Consider the following 17,758-nt stretch of genomic DNA (forward strand, 5'->3'; position numbering starts at 1 on the left):
TCCCTAAGCCATGGAAAATGAAAAAAAATAACGATCACAACTCACTTTCAGTCCCTGCTAAGACGTGCCTTAAGAGTTTTACTCCTGAGGAGTTTGAGAACCCCTGTCTTGGAGCCAGCTTCCGATCCCCTCTGTTTCACCTGTCCTGCACCTGTTTTGGGTTAGGGATCAGTGTAAAAGAACAGGACTTCCCAAATCTCATTCCCTCAATATTATTTCTTTTAATTAATTTCTTTGGTGTACCAAATGCAAACTGCCGACACATACGTACACATATTCTGAGACGCATTCACACATACTTTGCTTAAGGTGAATAAAAATGCTTTATTGAATTTGTTTTCCTTGTCATTGTCTTTCCATGAATTTGAACATTTTTTGAACTTTTGAAGACGTTCCCTTCTCAGTCCCCTGAATTGGCTCTTGCTGATGCTGGTCTTTACACATTAGTCCAAAAGTTCCCAAAAGTGTGCATCACAATGCTCTGGGGCATTGTGTGGCACTCATTGGGGCACTGTGGGACACACACTACCCTGCACTGATGCAGTGATGCAGCCCTACAAATAGCAGAAGTAGGTTCAGCTCGGCGGGCAAAACTGCTGCCTACAGTTGTCATGTGCTTGAAAAAGCCCTCCCATCCTCCCTGAGCCTCTTAGTACTACTTTGCGGTTTCCCAACTGAGAAATAAGTGATGACATCATTGTGCCATCTCATCGTCACATTGTCACAACTCACTTTCCAGTGCTATGACATGGCAATGGAGGTAAGTTTGGGAAAACACTGCCTTGGCTTAAAAGACCCCTTGTTGTGCTACAAGCCTGAACAGGGCTTTTACAGGGAAAATTAAGAATGGAGAGGGTTTAGCTACTCTGATCCTCCTGAACCTTTCCCTGCATTTGCTTCAAATAATTTCCACTGCATTGTTAGAATGCTGCATGAAATCCATCACTGCTGTGTGAAAAGAACCAGCTGCAAATGAATGGTGATGGGATGGTCATAAAGACCACAAATACTGGCATCTTTCCAAGTTCTTATTCACTTCCAATCTGGCCTTCTTTACATATCCTATGGTTTCCAGCCCTCTGCAAACCCTTTGCTGACACAACCATGCCAGGCATCCATTTTCCATCCATGTTTTTCAATAATTACAAATGCCGTAGGACACACCAGTCCTCTGCCCCAATCATTCCAGAACTAAACCGTATGACCTGGGGAGAAGACCCTTTGCATCTTCCAAGCTGAGTAGCAGCTGCTTCCACAACTTCCTTCTTTAATCTCCCCACAGTTGACACTAGCCAACACCACCCAAGCCAAGTTGGTACCTGTGCTACCTTAGGGGTCCAAACCGATGGAATGGTCACTAATAAACTCTCAAACCAGTGCCATCTCTTTGAAGTGTATTTGCAGTATGGTTGGGAAACATCAAAGAACATGGGGTCAGCATCCTCTGAACAATGAAAATTACTTTTCATGTGGGATTGCTTCAAATTTACCACCTATTCTCCATCTTTTGGGATATAGATCTTGCAAGCAATCACTATCAGCCGCATTTCACATTCACTATCAACCAATTCAGGCGTAGAAAAGAACACATTGCATTGTGTTGAAATAAAGCTAGAAGAGGATGGGGGCCCAGTAATATCTAAGTAATATAGATGCCTGGTGCAGTTTTGCCAGCAGAGGGTTTGCAGAGGGTTTGGATCCATAGGATATGCAGAGGACACCATACTGGTGGCAAGATGGGGGCTCAGTAATGCCACCTTGGGCATTTGTTTTGTCATGGGAAAGGTGGACTATAATTAAAAAATAAATAAATAATATCCATGACACGTTACAAATAGGTCAGCTACATCTCTTCCTCCATGCTGGGGCCTTTTGTTTCTGCTGCTCTCTGACTCTGTCAGCATCATAGTGAGCATCCAATCCAGTTAACATTTACTTATGAGTAAGCTCCTCTGCTGTACCACTTCACATGGTCTACCGATTCAAAGTACCGCTGGAAGTAACTGGCAATGACATCATTCCCCTTTACTTCTGGGGTGGGAGTCCAGATGCCATGTGACAAACACCAGTAAGAGGTTCATGGTGGACATGAGGGCTTTTTGGAGTCACCTACCACTGTTGTGTTGTGTTCCTTGTCTCGCTGTTGGGTGGTTCTGCGAGTACCACCAGACACCACCTCAAGTACCACTGGTGGTACCTGTACCACTGATGGAGAAACACTGCATTAGATGGATTTTTTCCCCTGCTATTCTGTTGCAAATGGCGTCTTGCATTGCTAAAGCACCGTGGAGGCTGCTTTGAACCCTATAATTTACTCAAATTACTAGTCTTCATCTTCCACCTTGCCAACCCCCACATGGATTTTCTAAGTCAACAAGGCCATTCAATAACATAATGAATAATGATAAAAGAACTCTTTTCCATTCAATATCAGGGGGAATGACTGTGAAGAGGCAGGGCTGCACATCTCTGATTTCTGGCACTCTTCCTCATTCCAGATCAATCCTGACCTGATAAGGGAAGGATACTATATTCAGACTGGCTGTGGGTGATAGACGGGAACAAGGTACTCTGAGTCAGGATGGAGGAGGTACTATTGCTGATGTTTTTTCTCTGGCTACAGTTTTCTCCTACGAGCTGCCAGCACAAGGCGGTTATGTGTACTATGAGTGACCCCCTCCAGCTCCCCGATAAGTATTACCAACCAGGGGATATATCTATTGGAGTGATTGTTAACCAGTTTGGCTACATCGTTGATGAACTGTACTTCAGAGAAGACCCCAAAACAAAGCTCATCGAAGAACTTTTGTAAGAATTTTTGTTTGTTTCCAAAATGCATTCTGGGGCAGGAGATACTGATGACCAATAAGTTATGCAAGGCAAGTAAGGCCATGTACAAAAATCATTCTAGATATTGGCCCCATGCTTTTGTTTTTGTTTTGTTTTTATTTCTCCTCCATTCTACCTGTTAACAACCTCCTACTGCATTATCTTACTACCTTCTGCCAATCTCATCTTCTTCCTTCTCCTATGTTCTTTCATTCATGCCTGGTCTTCTGTCTTTGATTCAGCATAACACCAGAGATTTTCCCTCCATGGCTGACAACATGTCATTTATTATCCTTTCACAAAGGATTCAGTGTACTCATTATGCAGTAAGGTGATAACCTGATTAAGAATGAAATTGGAAGAATTCTGTATGGTTCCACCTCAGATTCCAAGTGTAGAGAATAATCTGTTTGAATCATTTTCCATTGGAAGAAAGCCCACAACATCCTGATTGTAAAGTAACAAATCAGTGAGAAGTCTATGCTAAACCATTCCTCCAACGTGCTCATTTACTATGTGCAAGGTCAGGGGGATTTTGCATGAGGAAGAATTCTAAAATATTACCCACACCTGCAATGGAACAATGGCATTCTACAACTTTATAATGTGTAGATTGAATCTAATTCTAAATGCTCACGAACATTGAGCTTAATAATCTGTCCCAGCATCTTTCCAAGTATTGACATCAAATGGAATGATCTGTAGGTTTCCCTTTTTTAAACTTAGGAACCACATTTTCTCATCTCCAGTTCTCTCACACCTCACCTGTTTTCCATGCATTCTCCAAAGTACATGGAGCAGCTCCAATATTACATCTTTAAGCTCCTCAGTGTCCTGCGATGTAGTTTACCTGGATTAATGCTGCAATCTTCCTCTTACGTCTGAGTAATTCCTATTAACTACCTCTAAGGGCCCAATTCTATCCAAATTCATGCACTGATGCAGCTGTGCCAATGGGCTGTGTGCTGCATTATGAACTGGGCTAAGTATTAGAGGCCTCTATATGGTTAGGGAATGTTTGTTGGGTTCCGGCTGCTTCAGCCCCGGAATGTTGGATAGGATTGGACCCTATTACACTCAGTGAGACTTCTAACTAGGATTGACCTGTTAAATTTATTATATAATCATGTATTCCATGTATTGTTGCATTCTTTTTTCATAGTGTGAATTTATTTTGTCTCTCTTCCTGGATTTCTGTTCTGCTTCTGCTCAATGGAGTAGGAAATAATTGTTTTCCTAAGGGCACAATCCTAACTGGCACATAGGCCAGCATAAGTCCCCCAAGAGGGTTGCAAACGTGCCGTAAAGCACATTTGCACCTCCGTGGGAGGAAGGCATATCAGTGCATGTAGATGCGCCAACGCGTGGAGGCCGGCAGAAGACTCTGCGGCGGCTTCCTCGCTTGCCTGAATCATGGATAAGAGTTTTATTTGAAACTGACAGGAAACCTTAATCCTACATTTTCTTGCCATGTGCAGTGAGCTGAAAAAAATGTAGAAAGAAAAATTGCTAGAAAAGATTATGCTACTCTGAGTTTGTCTACTCTGAAGTAATTCACAATGAATTCAATAAGTAGAGGTGTTTCTGATGAGTAAGATAGGATTACAGCCAAAGTCTTACTGAACACAATGTGCTTACTTCTGAATAAAGTAAACAACACCATTTTCAAACACCTCTATAGGACTTCCTCTCTTAAGTATGTAAAGAGTAGTACCTTTAAACAATCTACGTTTATCTCTTTCATCTTCCATAGCCTTGAAAATTTATAAAATGCAAGTCAAATGGATGCTTTTTGAAAGACTTATTTATAATATAACTATATTTATAGTGTAAAACCCATGAACTACCAGCATGTCCTCTCCGTGATATTCGCTGTGAAGGAAATAAATGAGAATCCCCAAATCTTACCAAATATCAGCCTAGGGCTTGATATTTACGACAGTTATGGAAAGGCAAGGATGACTCATCAGAACACTCTGAAACTTCTCTCCACTTCAGAAAGGATTGTCCCCAACTTCAAATGTAACAAACAAAGGAATCCGGTGGCTGTTATTGGGGGAATTAATAATGATTTGTCCCTTCAAATGGCCACAATCTTAGGCATCTACAAGATTCCACAGGTACAATGAATTTGTAGGCTGGTACTGTTTTCAAATTACTATACTGTCATGACTTTCATTGTGTGCAGTTGAAATAGAAGGTTTTCAAGCAATCAATACCTTTCCTTACCTGTGTTATTGTTTGATTTAAAAAACAAAACTAAACTAAAACTCTGAGGATCCCAGTCAGAAAGGTCCATAAAATTCAGGCAATGATACATTAGTCCAGAGGTTCTCGAACTGGGGCGTCACAACGACGCAGCCTGAGGAACTGTCTTTGCCCCTTTAAGGGATGGGAAGGTGGGAATGCAGCAACGCGATCCCCAGGATCAAGATCCTGCCAGGGACGACAGGGGCTTCACTTCATTTTTCAGATGCCTCCTGCGGGTGTGGGGAGCCCGGTGGAAGTCTCTGCAGGGCTCCACAAGCCTTGGAAAATCTAAAAGTGAAGATCATGAGCTACTTCTGGAGGTGCACAAAAAGGAAAATATCAGAATCTGAAGCAAAGTCAATAACACAGAGAGACAGGAACGATCTTCTCTATTTCTATGCCTTTGGGAAAAGAACAGATAGAGTGGGATCATTATAGATTAAAGAGGGAAAATGAGCTGAATATTAACATACCAGTACAGGATTGCAAATAGGTATGCCTATCAGTGGCCAAAGGTTTTTCTAATATTTATTTATTTATTTGATTTTTGTAATATAACTTTTGTAATATGACTGTAAAGGTGTGAAAGAAAGTCAACTCTTCACCTATTCAGAAAGATTTCAGAGGCACTTGTTTATTGGAAATTTCTTATCATGTGTTTGGAGAGATCATTGAAAGTGATTGTGGCCTTTCCTTTGAAGTACAGAGCTTTTAATTCTATATGGCTCAAGCAGGGCCTGGGGAGGGTAAAGGGGGTAATTTGTACCTGGGCCCAGGGTCAGAAAGGGGGCCCACGAGTCAAAGGAGGGGGCCCAGAAAGTTCCTGGGATCTGACATTTTCCTATCTCACCTGAACTCAGTGCCTGCACATGATGATCTCACACAACCACATGCAGTGTTAACTCCTGCTGCAAGCCATGCACACCAGGCCCAGGATTGTATCCATGACCCTCCTTCAGACAGTGTCAGATCTGGGAGGAAACTGGCCTGCTGCAGTAGTTCTCTGGCTTGTGGATCTCATAACCATGAAGGAGTGTATAAAAGCTCAGGCACCCAGCTGTGGGCTAAAGCTGCTGCAGAAGTTCATTTTGGTCCATTCTAGTGTGAGCCTAAATAATGCTAATTTTCTGCAATGGATTTTCCACATTTCAACAATTTTAGAGAGACTTAGGAGTGTGTTTGGTTTTCCACATTAGTTTATCTGGCTGCCAGTGCTGCATGGTCTGATAGACCTGGGCTTTGCATCAAGAAGCCTAGTAGACCTGGGATCCAAAGACTATCGTGGATGTCAGCCCCTTGGTTTATTTTGCCCCCGCCCCGTTCTGCCTGCCCCCATTGCCCCCTCCTCCTTTGGGAAGGGGCCCAGAAGAAACTTTGTACCCCCGATAAAATTCCTCTCATAGGTCCTGAGCTCAAGCATGACATTATGTAAGAAATGTGTTATAATGTGTGGTAATATTTATCCTCAACTACTGTATATAATGTGGTCTTCAAGAGGCCCTTGAAGTCTGTCTAAATTTTGCAGCTAGTGCAGAACATAGCTGCCCTTATAGTGCTGGAGAATCAGCAGTTGGATGTTGTTGGGCCACTACTGAGTCAGCTACACTGAGTACGGGTTTATTTCTGGGTACGATTCAAGGTGCTGGTGTTGACCTTTATAGCCCTTTATGGTTTGGTACTGAGGTATCTGGTTTTCATTAGTGGGTTGTGACACACCAGCTGGAGAACCACTGCCCTTTCCCTTTAAGGAGAGGGGGCAGGAGGAAAGCAGCGACACGATACCCAGGATCGCAATACTGCAGGGGATAAGAGGCTGTTTTTAACTTAACTTACCTACGACTGGGGTCGAGGGGGTGTGGGGAGCCTCACAGAGCCTTCTGCAGGGCTTCCTGCAGTTTGTAGAATGTGTAAAAAGATCTCAACCCACTTCTGGGTTGCGAATGTGAAACCAGAAGTGGGTCACAAGCTATTTTTTTACTTTTCTACAAGCCATGGGGCTCAGAGGGGCTTCTCATGTCCCTTCCCTGAACCCCAGAAGCAGGTAAGTTAAGTTAAAAACAGCCCATCTTCCCCCACAGTGGCAAGATCCTGAGGATTGTGTTGCTGCTTTCCACCCTGCCCCCTAGTTGGGGCCTTTCCTGGTTCTCAAACTCCAAGAGAGTTTGAGAATTAGTGATCTAAGGATATCTTGATCTATTTCTTAAAGTCAATAGAATGGAACCATCTACATGTACCATCCCTAGTTGGAGCCAGTTGGCAGCCATATGTGGTGGGTTCTTCTCAGTTGTAGTACCATTACTTTGGAACTCCCTCCCAGTTAAGACCTATGCCTTCTCCTTCAGCATTCAGGTGGTGGCCTTTTCCCTTCCGTCTGCCGGATGGTCCCCAACGAAGCTTATCAGTACAAATAATTTTTGTACTGTTTGTATAGGGTTGCAGTCCTAGAAGCATTTGGTCTCAGAACCACCTATACAGTTCATTCTTTCAAGTATCTCCCATACTTGAAATATTTCGATTTCTTCAATTCCTGCATTTTCTTTTGTCTTTCATCACTGTATCTATTTTCCTTCAGTTAGTACTATTTATCATCAGTTCTACCCCTTCTTCTGAAAATAATGTCTTCTTTGCTTAGGTGGCCTATTGTGTCTTAGCTCCACTGAAGAATGTGAAAACCCAACTCCCTTCCTTCTACCGGATGGTCCCCAACGAAGCTTATCAGTACAAAGGGCTTGTCCATCTCCTTTTGCATTTCCACTGGATATGGGTTGGGATTTTTACGTCGGATGATGACAATGGAGAAAAACTTGTGCAGACCTTGATTCCGATGTTCTTCCAGCATGGCATTTGTACAGCCTTCACTGAAAGTGTACCATCCATATCCCGAGCCATAGATGCATTGAGTTCATTGGAAACCATCCAAGACAAAGGCATTTTACTAACCAACTCCAAAGTCCAAGTTTTTGTTGTATATGCAAGATCTTTGATTATGACATATTTGTCATGGGTGATATATCTATCTGCCCTCTTAGGTGGTTTTACAATGACCTCTGTGAGTAAAGTGTGGATTATGACGGCCCAATGGGCTTTCACTTTCGAAACGATGCACAAGACTTTTGATATCCAAGTCTTTGATGGTGCTTTGTCTATTGCACTTCACTCCAATGAAGTGCTGGGTTTTTCAGAATACATTCTTAGCAAACAGCCTAACATGCAAAAAAGAGATGACTTCCTAAGAGTCTTCTGGGAAAAGGCATTCAGCTGTGCATTTTCTGATCCTAATAAAGACAGTGAGAAAAGTGATACATGCACTGGGCAAGAGAAGCTGGAAAGCCTCCCAGGAACCATTTTTGAAATGAGCATGACTGGCCAAAGCCACAGCATTTACAATGCAATCCATGCCATAGCACATGCTTTACATATGATGTATATATCCAGGCACAAATTCACAGCAATGGTGGATCGAGATAAATTGGACCCTCCAAATTTACAACCTTGGCAGGTAATGTCCCACAGCGAAAACCAAACTCTTGTCATGGCTGTTTTCTAATAGATGATGAAAGTCTGTCCTCAAATACACACTGAAGAAAACATTGCCTTTTTCTTCTAACTTATATCTCCCCCATGCCCCCATTATATATGCCCCATGTCTTTATTTCCCCACAAGCAGCATGCTATAGATATGTACACAATTTAAGATGTTCTCCATGCTTCTTTTTGAGGACCAATTATTAAGTCTGGCATTCTGTACTGTGTTAAATGCTTCGCAAAGAAAAGTCAGAAAATTACTTCCTCATAAAGGTCCTGCCTTGTTATCCACTGACTTGGCATCCACTGATTTGACTCACCACTGATATTGGGCTCCACCTTTAAATGCTTTCTAACAAGGAAAAAAAAAAAAAAGCACCAAAATCCAATTTCCTACCTTCGAGCTGTTAAACTGCACTGGTTGCAAGCTTCTTTGGGTTAAAGATAGCTTTAAAGACCCAATTCTGACTTTCTTGCTCCTCCACTGTCACACCAGAATGCATTGGCATAGATGCTTCAGCCATAATTTAATTCCATCAGATTTAATTATTCAGCCCATCCAATGGCTGAATGTGGTATAGTGTCTATACCAATGTATTCTGGGGTGACAGTGGAGAAGTAAGACACCCAGAAGTGGATCTTTAAAGCTATTTTTCTACTGATTTGGTATCCACTGGTTTTTTTAATCCACTGAGGGTTCCGAAATGGAACCCCAGTGGATAACAAGGCATGACCTATACTTGATAGGTGCAATGGACATGCATGTGGTAGCCATCAGAACTATCTGCTTTTAGGACAGTGAAGGTGTACCTTTTGGGCTCAGGGAATGGGAGGGTGTTTACATGTGCTAATCACTAGCCACTACACTCAACCTGCTTCCTCCCCGGGGTCACTTCCCTGACATGTATTAAAACCTCTTTATTGCATCCAGAATTATTATTTTTTTTAAGAGTGAATGCATTTATTTTCACCAGTAAAATGGTGATAGTGGGTTATTTATTCAACATCATGATATATGACATACTTTATCACAGTGTCATTAAAAAAAAACAACTGTTCTTTGATTCCTACATTAGCAATATTTACAGTATGGCATTTTTCAAACAAAAAATACATTCAAAGGACTGAATTTGTATAAATATTAAACTAAAGCATAAACCACACTCTTGGCTTGATTAGTCATGTTGTAAAACCTGCTGTTATTTTTTGTCAAAGTAGCTTCACAATTTCCTGAGGAGCATCTCATTTAACAACAGTGCTGGGGACATGGTGTCTTTTGATGAGAACAGGGAACTAGCAGCTGGATTCGATATTGTGAACTGGGTTACATTTCAAAACCAGTCCTTCTCACGAGTGAAAGTAGGAAAGATGGATCCACAGGCTTCACCTGATAGAGAGTTCACTGTCTACGAGGAGGCCATCAAATGGCACAGCATGTTCAATCAGGTGGGATCCATGCCAACATATATCCAAAGAAGGAGGATAAATGTTCAAAGTGTTCAGTATTGAGCCTTCATAATCCCTCTGCTAGGTGAATTCCATCCAGGACCACTTGTGAGTGTTTCAAGAGCCCTGGTCACCATAAGTGAGGCATGAGGCAAAGTTTTTCTTTCCTCAGTTGTCTTGAATGCTGCCCAGCATAATATATTATGCATCATTTATTTCCATCATCACAATATCAAACCAGTTACCAAAAACTGGACAAAAGTATTATCTTAATAATGAGGCTCCGTAGTCCCAGTGACAACTGTCACTTCTGGTGATGTGCCCCTTCCCCAAAGTGTGGAACATCCTCGCAAGAAGGAGGTTGAGAGTCATCTCCAGGCTTCTGCACAGGGAATGCTGGGGAAGGGGGGCTGGGCACAAATATGTGCTTTTGTGGCATGGTGCAAATTTGCTGCTTCCTTGAAAGGGTTTGATGGGATGTCCAGAGTCTCCGAGATATTGGAGGAAGTTTAGAAATGGATACAGGACCTAAAAATGGTCAGATTACAATGAGGTGTTGGTTTGGAAATTTGAGTTCGTTTGTCCTCTTTGAGAACTGTCCATGGATACATGAAACCCCATTCATCTTTTTTATGGAACTCTGTCAAGAATTTCAACACCCAACTCAGATCTGATGTCTTCCATTAATAACCTTCATCTATCTGAGACAAGGATGTTCACTGCTTGATCAAGTATATCTTTTCAATATTGTTTTTACGGATAGGTTCTGCCCATTGCTGTGTGCAGCAAAAAGTGCTATCCAGGTTACCGCAAGGAAAAGAAGGAGGAGAAGCCCTTTTGTTGCTATGATTGTGTTCCATGTCCAGATGGGAAGATTTCAGGTGAAAAAGGTAGGAAACATGAGTTAGGGCACAGTCCTAACCAACTTTCCAGCACTGACATAGCTGTGCCAGTGGGGCATGTGCTGCATCCTGCAGTTGGGAGCAGTCATGGAGGCCTCCTCAAGATGAGGCAACATTTGTTCCCTTAACTCAGAGTTGCATTGCCCTTACCTCAGTGCTGGAAAGTTGGTTAGGACTGCAGCCTCAGAATGATAAAAAATAACACAATGAAATTTTTAATTGTTTTTCAATTCCTACCCATTCAATTCCTACCAATTCAGTTCTCCATAAAGGAACATGGAGGATGGCAACTGACTCATGATGGAGATCCCTCATTTGTTATGCTGACACAAGACCCACTAAAGGCCCCAAACCACTGAGGTACTGCACCAACTTTGCACAGATGCCAGCATAAAGTCTGTCATATGCTAAACCCATCTAGGTAACAGCACACTGATGGTGAACCCATCCTGGTACGAGCAGGGCCACATGCCAAACCTGCCCTAGGAAGACAACAGTGGCACAAGATTTCCCAAGAACACTCACAGTGTCCATGGAAACACTGACACATTCTGTTAAACATGGGGCAGTGTCTTGACAGCAGCATGCTGTCACAGTGACTTTTGCATACAATCACTATGTCATCATCTGTGTGATGACTGGGGTATTATCACAATACAGCTGAAACATTACTGATGTCATGTCTATGCTTCATCAGTGTGGTGTCAACACAATGCCTGTGTGACATCTGTGTGTCATCAATGTGATGTCTGAGGAGACAATCACTGCTTTCAATCTGCCCCGAGGAGATGAGACTTAAGTCAGAAATATTGGCCCTTAGCTCTCCTGAGCCATCTGCATGCCTCTAGCACCATAGCACACACACAGTACGCACTCTGATTGCACAAGTGCTTAGCATAAACTGGTGAAGAATTGAATTAGGAAAATAAGGAGTGACTCATGTACAAACCAAACCTGGAGATCTTGAACCCATTCTGTGCATTTAATTGTTAACTATTATGGGATTCAAACAGCCACTGTTCTATTTTTTTTTCAGATATGGATAATTGTATCCAATGCCCAGCAAATCAATTTCCAAACAAGAATAAGGACCAATGCCTTCCCAAGCATCTAAATTTCCTGTCTTACTCAGAACCTTTTGGGATCACTTTAGCTTCATTAGCTCTCTTTTTTTATCTGCTGACAGCTTTGGTGCTTGGCATTTTCATTAAGAACCGGAATACTCCCGTTGTCATAGCCAACAATCGGGACCTCACCTACTCTCTTCTCGTCTCCCTCCTACTCTGCTTCCTCTGCTCCTTGCTGTTCATCGGCCGCCCTCACACAGTGACCTGCTATTTACAGCAAATGATCTTTGGTGTAACCTTCTCAGTGGCTGTTTCTTGTGTCTTGGCCAAAACCCTTACTGTGGTTCTGGCTTTCATGGCCACCAAGCCAGGAAGCAGGATGAGGAAGTGGGTGGGGAAAAGACTGGCCTACTCTATACTTCTGAGTTGCTCCTTGATTCAAGCCAGTATTTGTGCTGTGTGGCTAGGAACTGCTCCTCCATTCCCAGATTTTGATGTGGACTCTTTGACCCAAGAAATTATAATAGAATGCAATGAAGGATCACCCATAATGTTTTATTGCATTTTGTCTTACCTAGGATTTCTGGCTATAGTTAGCTTCACGGTGGCTTTTCTAGCCAGGAAGTTGCCAGACAGTTTCAATGAAGCCAAGTTCATCACCTTCAGTATGTTGGTCTTTTGCAGTGTTTGGTTGTCTTTTGTTCCATCTTACCTGAGCACCAAGGGGAAATATATGGTGGCTGTGGAGATCTTTTCCATCTTGGCTTCTGGCGCTGGGTTACTGGGTTGTATCTTTTTCCCTAAATGCTACATAATTATCTTGAGGCCTGAACTCAACAGCAAAAACCAGTTGATTAGGAGAAATGAGTAAGAATTAAATGGGATTTTGATGTTTTTGGAACACTTACAGAATGATGATGTTTACAGAGAAGTAAGAGTAAGAAATTTGAATCAGAACTACCCTTTGAACCAGAAATATTCCTATTGAATATTTTTCCTGAAAGCTGTAATAATGACACAAGACATATTCTGTTGTATACAATTATTGCAGCAAGATTAATCTATGCTCAGATGTGGAAGAGCTCAGAAATTCCCATTATAGATATGTGGTTAAGAAATTATATGAAATTATTGAAATGGATGTCTTAACTGAAAGATTGAAGGATGGTAGGATAGAAATAATACAGCAATTATGGAATAAATAATATTCATGATAATTATATACTAGACTAGATTGAAATATTTGTTAAATTGGTATTGACATTATAGAATGGAGGAAAGTAGTAATTAATGGTGTTTTTTTAAATGGTGATGTAAAATGGTAATAACTACAGTTCTGCAAATTCCCAGTGTTTTTTTCCCTTTGTGCTACCTTCAACCCATGTATATTTGGTTCCTGTACCCATATCTTTATTCAATTAAAAAAAATGATGATGTTTACAGAGAAGTAAGGCTAAGAAATCATATTTACAGGCTCCTAAGTTCCTGCATCAAGCTTTTTGGGGGAAATTTCTGAAAAGTAAATGTAGAAAGTTTCATCAAGCAAGGAAATTTTAATCCATTATGTTAGGTCTTTGAAGAACATGGGCTGATGTGTTCACCATGCAATGCTCAGCAAATACCCAGTCTCTGAGTATTCTAGACCAAGATAGAAATATTAAAGGATAGATAGATACTTTATTTACGGTCATCCGACCAGCTAGTCACAAACAACAAAACAAAATACACAGAATTAAAACCAACACCCCGTCACACATATGTAAAATCATAAAATCAGAGATTTACACTCTCAATTTTCTTTCTTATCAACTGTGCAGCATAACAGAAGTGGGCAACCCTGAGTGATATATCTGAGTATACATCAGAAAGCAGAAAAACAAGCTGCTCCTCCACCTGCATTCCCGTTTCAATACCGAAGATCGGGGAGATAAATTTAGATCTCAAATTGTCATAGTATGGACATTGCATAACAATGTGGGCAGTTGTCTCCACCACATTTTGAGGGCAGGGGCACAGTCTCTCTGAATAGGGACACCTTGCATAACGCCCCAAAAGAACTGCTGATAAAAGTGCATTACACCTGGCTTTAGTAAAAGCAATCCTAAATTTAGGAATAACAATATTATAAAAATATCTGGCAGGAGAAAATGCAAGAGCTTGATCCCCAAGAAAAACATACACAGAAAGTCTGGCTCTCACAGATCTCAATTCAAGGTCTACCAACCTCTGATGCAAAATTTCTTTTGCGTCTCCCGGGCTCATCATCATTAAAGACTTTGGGGAGAGATTGCAGAGTTTGAAATGATCCAAGCACCTTTTTCCCCAGGTGCCTACAAAAGGATCCGAAAAGATCAAATAAGTAAAGTTATCCTGTTGCGAGAGAATCTTCAAAAAATAATGTAAGGCATTTAGCCACATCGACATCTCTATACTTGGGGTACCGGATTCCAACCTGACCACAGTGTTCAGCACACATTGGGGAACATACATCAATTGGTGCAAAAATTTGGTCTGGATCACCTCCAAAGACCTGGTATTTAAATATGGGGCGATCTCAGAGCCATAGAGCAATTGAACTCTAGTTTTAGCAGTGTGCAGCCTTAAAGCCGCAGGGAGAAATTTGGCGCCTTTAGATGAATAAAAACGATAAATGGCACCAGATGTTTTCTGTGCTGATTGACCGACATAGTTTTTGTGGGCCAAACGGCCTCCTTGAAATATTAAAGGGTTCAAATGCATGATCTACAACTTTGATCTCTGTATTTTCCTGCTAATTTCCAATATTTCCAAAAAGATGAAGCAAGCTTCATTCATTCATTCATTCATTTTTCACATCTTCTTCCAAAGAGCTCAGGGTGGTTTACACAGCTGCTCCCCTCCTTTTGTCCTCACAACAACCCTGTGAGGTAGGCAAGGCTGAGAGAAAATGACTATTTCCTGAGTTCTCATCATTAAGAGACATTTTATCAAGCAGGTGCAGCAAATAATTGTCTGAGCTGGTACAATCAAAAGTTAATTCTAGGCCTTAAGGCAGCGGTTCCCAAGCTCTCAGGGAGAGGTGGAAACCGGTGTTTGTGGGGGATGGGAGGAGGCAGCAACATGCTTGCCACGATCATGCTGCTGTGGGGTAAAGGAGTTTTATAAACTTATCTGGGGTCACTATGGCTTTCTGGGGAGCCTGACTCTGCAGGCCTCAGTGAGTATGCAGCTTGCCCCTCCCCCCAGCATTTTTTCCAAACCTGTCCTCTTTATCTAATCTGGTGTCAGTTGGGGGTGATTTGAAGCCCTTTTTGCAACATATTTTGTGCAAAGGGAGGAAGATGGCTTGGCTGGGGTCTTCTGGCAGGGACTGGGGAGGAGAGAGAGAGTGCATGTGTGTGGAGTGAGTAGAACAGGGTCCTGGGGGTGCCCCTTGGAAGTTATGACCTCTGGTCACCCTGCCCCATCCAGAACACATGGAGAGCAGGGTTGGTCAAGAGCAGCTACAAGAAGGTTGGGAGAGATTTCTACTTGTACTGGCTGGGGGAAGGGAGGGTGCTATTTCTTCTACTGTGGAACACACCAATTACTATAATGGTACTTCTGTGGGGCAGCAGGGAGAAATGTTTCTGTTTAGAGAAATCATAGAGGCAGGTTCTTACCTTTCAGACTTTTAAAATATACTTTTAAAAATTAATGGCTGCTGCTTGGGGGCTGGGGAGACCCTTTTTCTGGTGGGAGAAAACATGGAAAGCATTTGAGCTAAAGAGAACCAAGAACTTGAGTATGGGAAAGGTTCTAAGCAGGGGCAGATCTGGGGGAGGCCATGGGTGCATACCCCCCCATTGTCCTGCCAGCAGGGAAGGGCGCCCGCCAGGAAGGAGAGCAAAATCAGGTGTCAGGGGAACACCCACTGGGCGGGTGACAAGGAGATTGGCTGGAATGGGAGCCCAGGTCTACCCACCCAGCAAACAACCACAGAGGCTTTAAGATCAGTCAGGAACCCAGGTCTACCCACCCAGCAAATAGCCACAGAGGCCTGAGGGGGGGACATGATTGAGACACATAAATTATGCAAGGGATGGCTAGAGAGATATTCTTTTCCCTCTCACATAACACCAGAACCAGGGGACATCCACTAAAATTGAGTGTTGGGAGAGTTGGGAGAGTTAGGACGGACAAAAGAAAAATCATATTTCTTTACCCAGCATGTAATTAGTCTGTGGAACTCTTTGCCACAGGAAGTGGTGATGGCAACTTGCTTAGATGCCTTTAAGAGGGGATTGGACAAATTTCTGGAGGAAAGTCCATCACAGGTTACAGGTATGTGCAAGCTCCTGATTTTAGAAGTAGGCTACCTAAATGCCAGATGCAGGAGAGGACACCAGGATGCAGGTTGTGTCTTGCTGTCTTTTCTGCTCCCTGAAGCATTTGGTTGGCTACTGTGAGATACAGGAAGCTGGACTAGATGGACCTTTGGCCTGATTCAGCAGGGCTCTTCTTATGTTCTTATGTAGGCTATAAGTTCAATCAGGAGCCCAGGTCTACCCAAGCAGGTAGACCTGGGCTCCAAGTTCAGGTGGGAGCCCAGACCAAGGTCTGCCTGCCCAGCAAATGTCCACAGAAGCGATAAGCCCAGGTTGGTTACCAGCTATCTGCCTGAAGGTAGTGCTCATGGCCCCCTCCCAAATACAGACACTGGGCCCACCCCTGGTTCTAAGGAGATTCAACTCTCAGAAAGCTGGGAGAATTCAGCTCAACCAGGTAGATTCAATAAACTCAAATCTTCTGTACTTTGCTTTTTAAAAGTAATTATTGTAAAAAAAACGAGTGTTACTGTATTTGACTAGCATATCTTTCCTCTTGCTTTTATGTAAGGTAAATAGATTTTATTTTAATATGTATCAATGCATCAGCAATGTGTCATTGACAAATGTTATATAGATGCTAGATAGGTGCTAGATAGGCATTATATAGGTGCTAGATAGGTGCTAAACAGGTGCTATATAGATGTTAAATAGGCGCTATGTAGGTGTTAGGTGTGTAGGTGTCAGATAGGTGCTAGATAGGCGCTAAATAGGTGTAAAATAAGTACCATATAGGCATTAAATAGGCATTATGTAGATGTTAGATAGGCAATATATAGGTGTTAGATAGGTGCTAGGTAGGCATTATATAGCTGTTAGATAGGTGCTATATAGGTGCTAGATAGGTATTGCATAGGTACTAGATAGGTGCTAGATAGGCGCTATATAGGTGTTAAATAGACACTTTCAATACAAGTAAGTACTACCTGCATCACAGTGATATGTTTTACTTTGCAGGGTTGCAAGCCTGTGTATTGCACTGGTGTGTAGTAGATGAAAGGATATGTTGCATGTTATTACTATGTAGGCAATACATTTTCCATGCATGCAGAGATGCATTTATTCTATGGCAATTATTGTTACGTTGCTTTACAGCTAATGAATGCATCTTTCAAAAAAAAAAATCCACATTATTTTCTCTTCATGAAATTTGGGGGAGTTTGGGGTATTTGATGTTTCTCCAGACTTATCCTTTCATTTTGACCACCAGTATAGATACCTGACATCATTGCCCCCCTTGAAAAAAAGAGACGCCCCCCCCACCTCTAGAATCCTGGCTACGGGCCTGGATAAGATCACACAGAGAGGCTACACTTCATGAATGCCCCATTAAGTTGATTTTTTTTTTCTGCCATGCTGTCTCAGATGGTGTCTTGTATTGTCAAACCTCTGT

The sequence above is a fragment of the Tiliqua scincoides genome, chromosome 5 (assembly GCF_035046505.1).
Source record: "Tiliqua scincoides isolate rTilSci1 chromosome 5, rTilSci1.hap2, whole genome shotgun sequence".
Classification (NCBI taxonomy): domain Eukaryota; kingdom Metazoa; phylum Chordata; class Lepidosauria; order Squamata; family Scincidae; genus Tiliqua; species Tiliqua scincoides.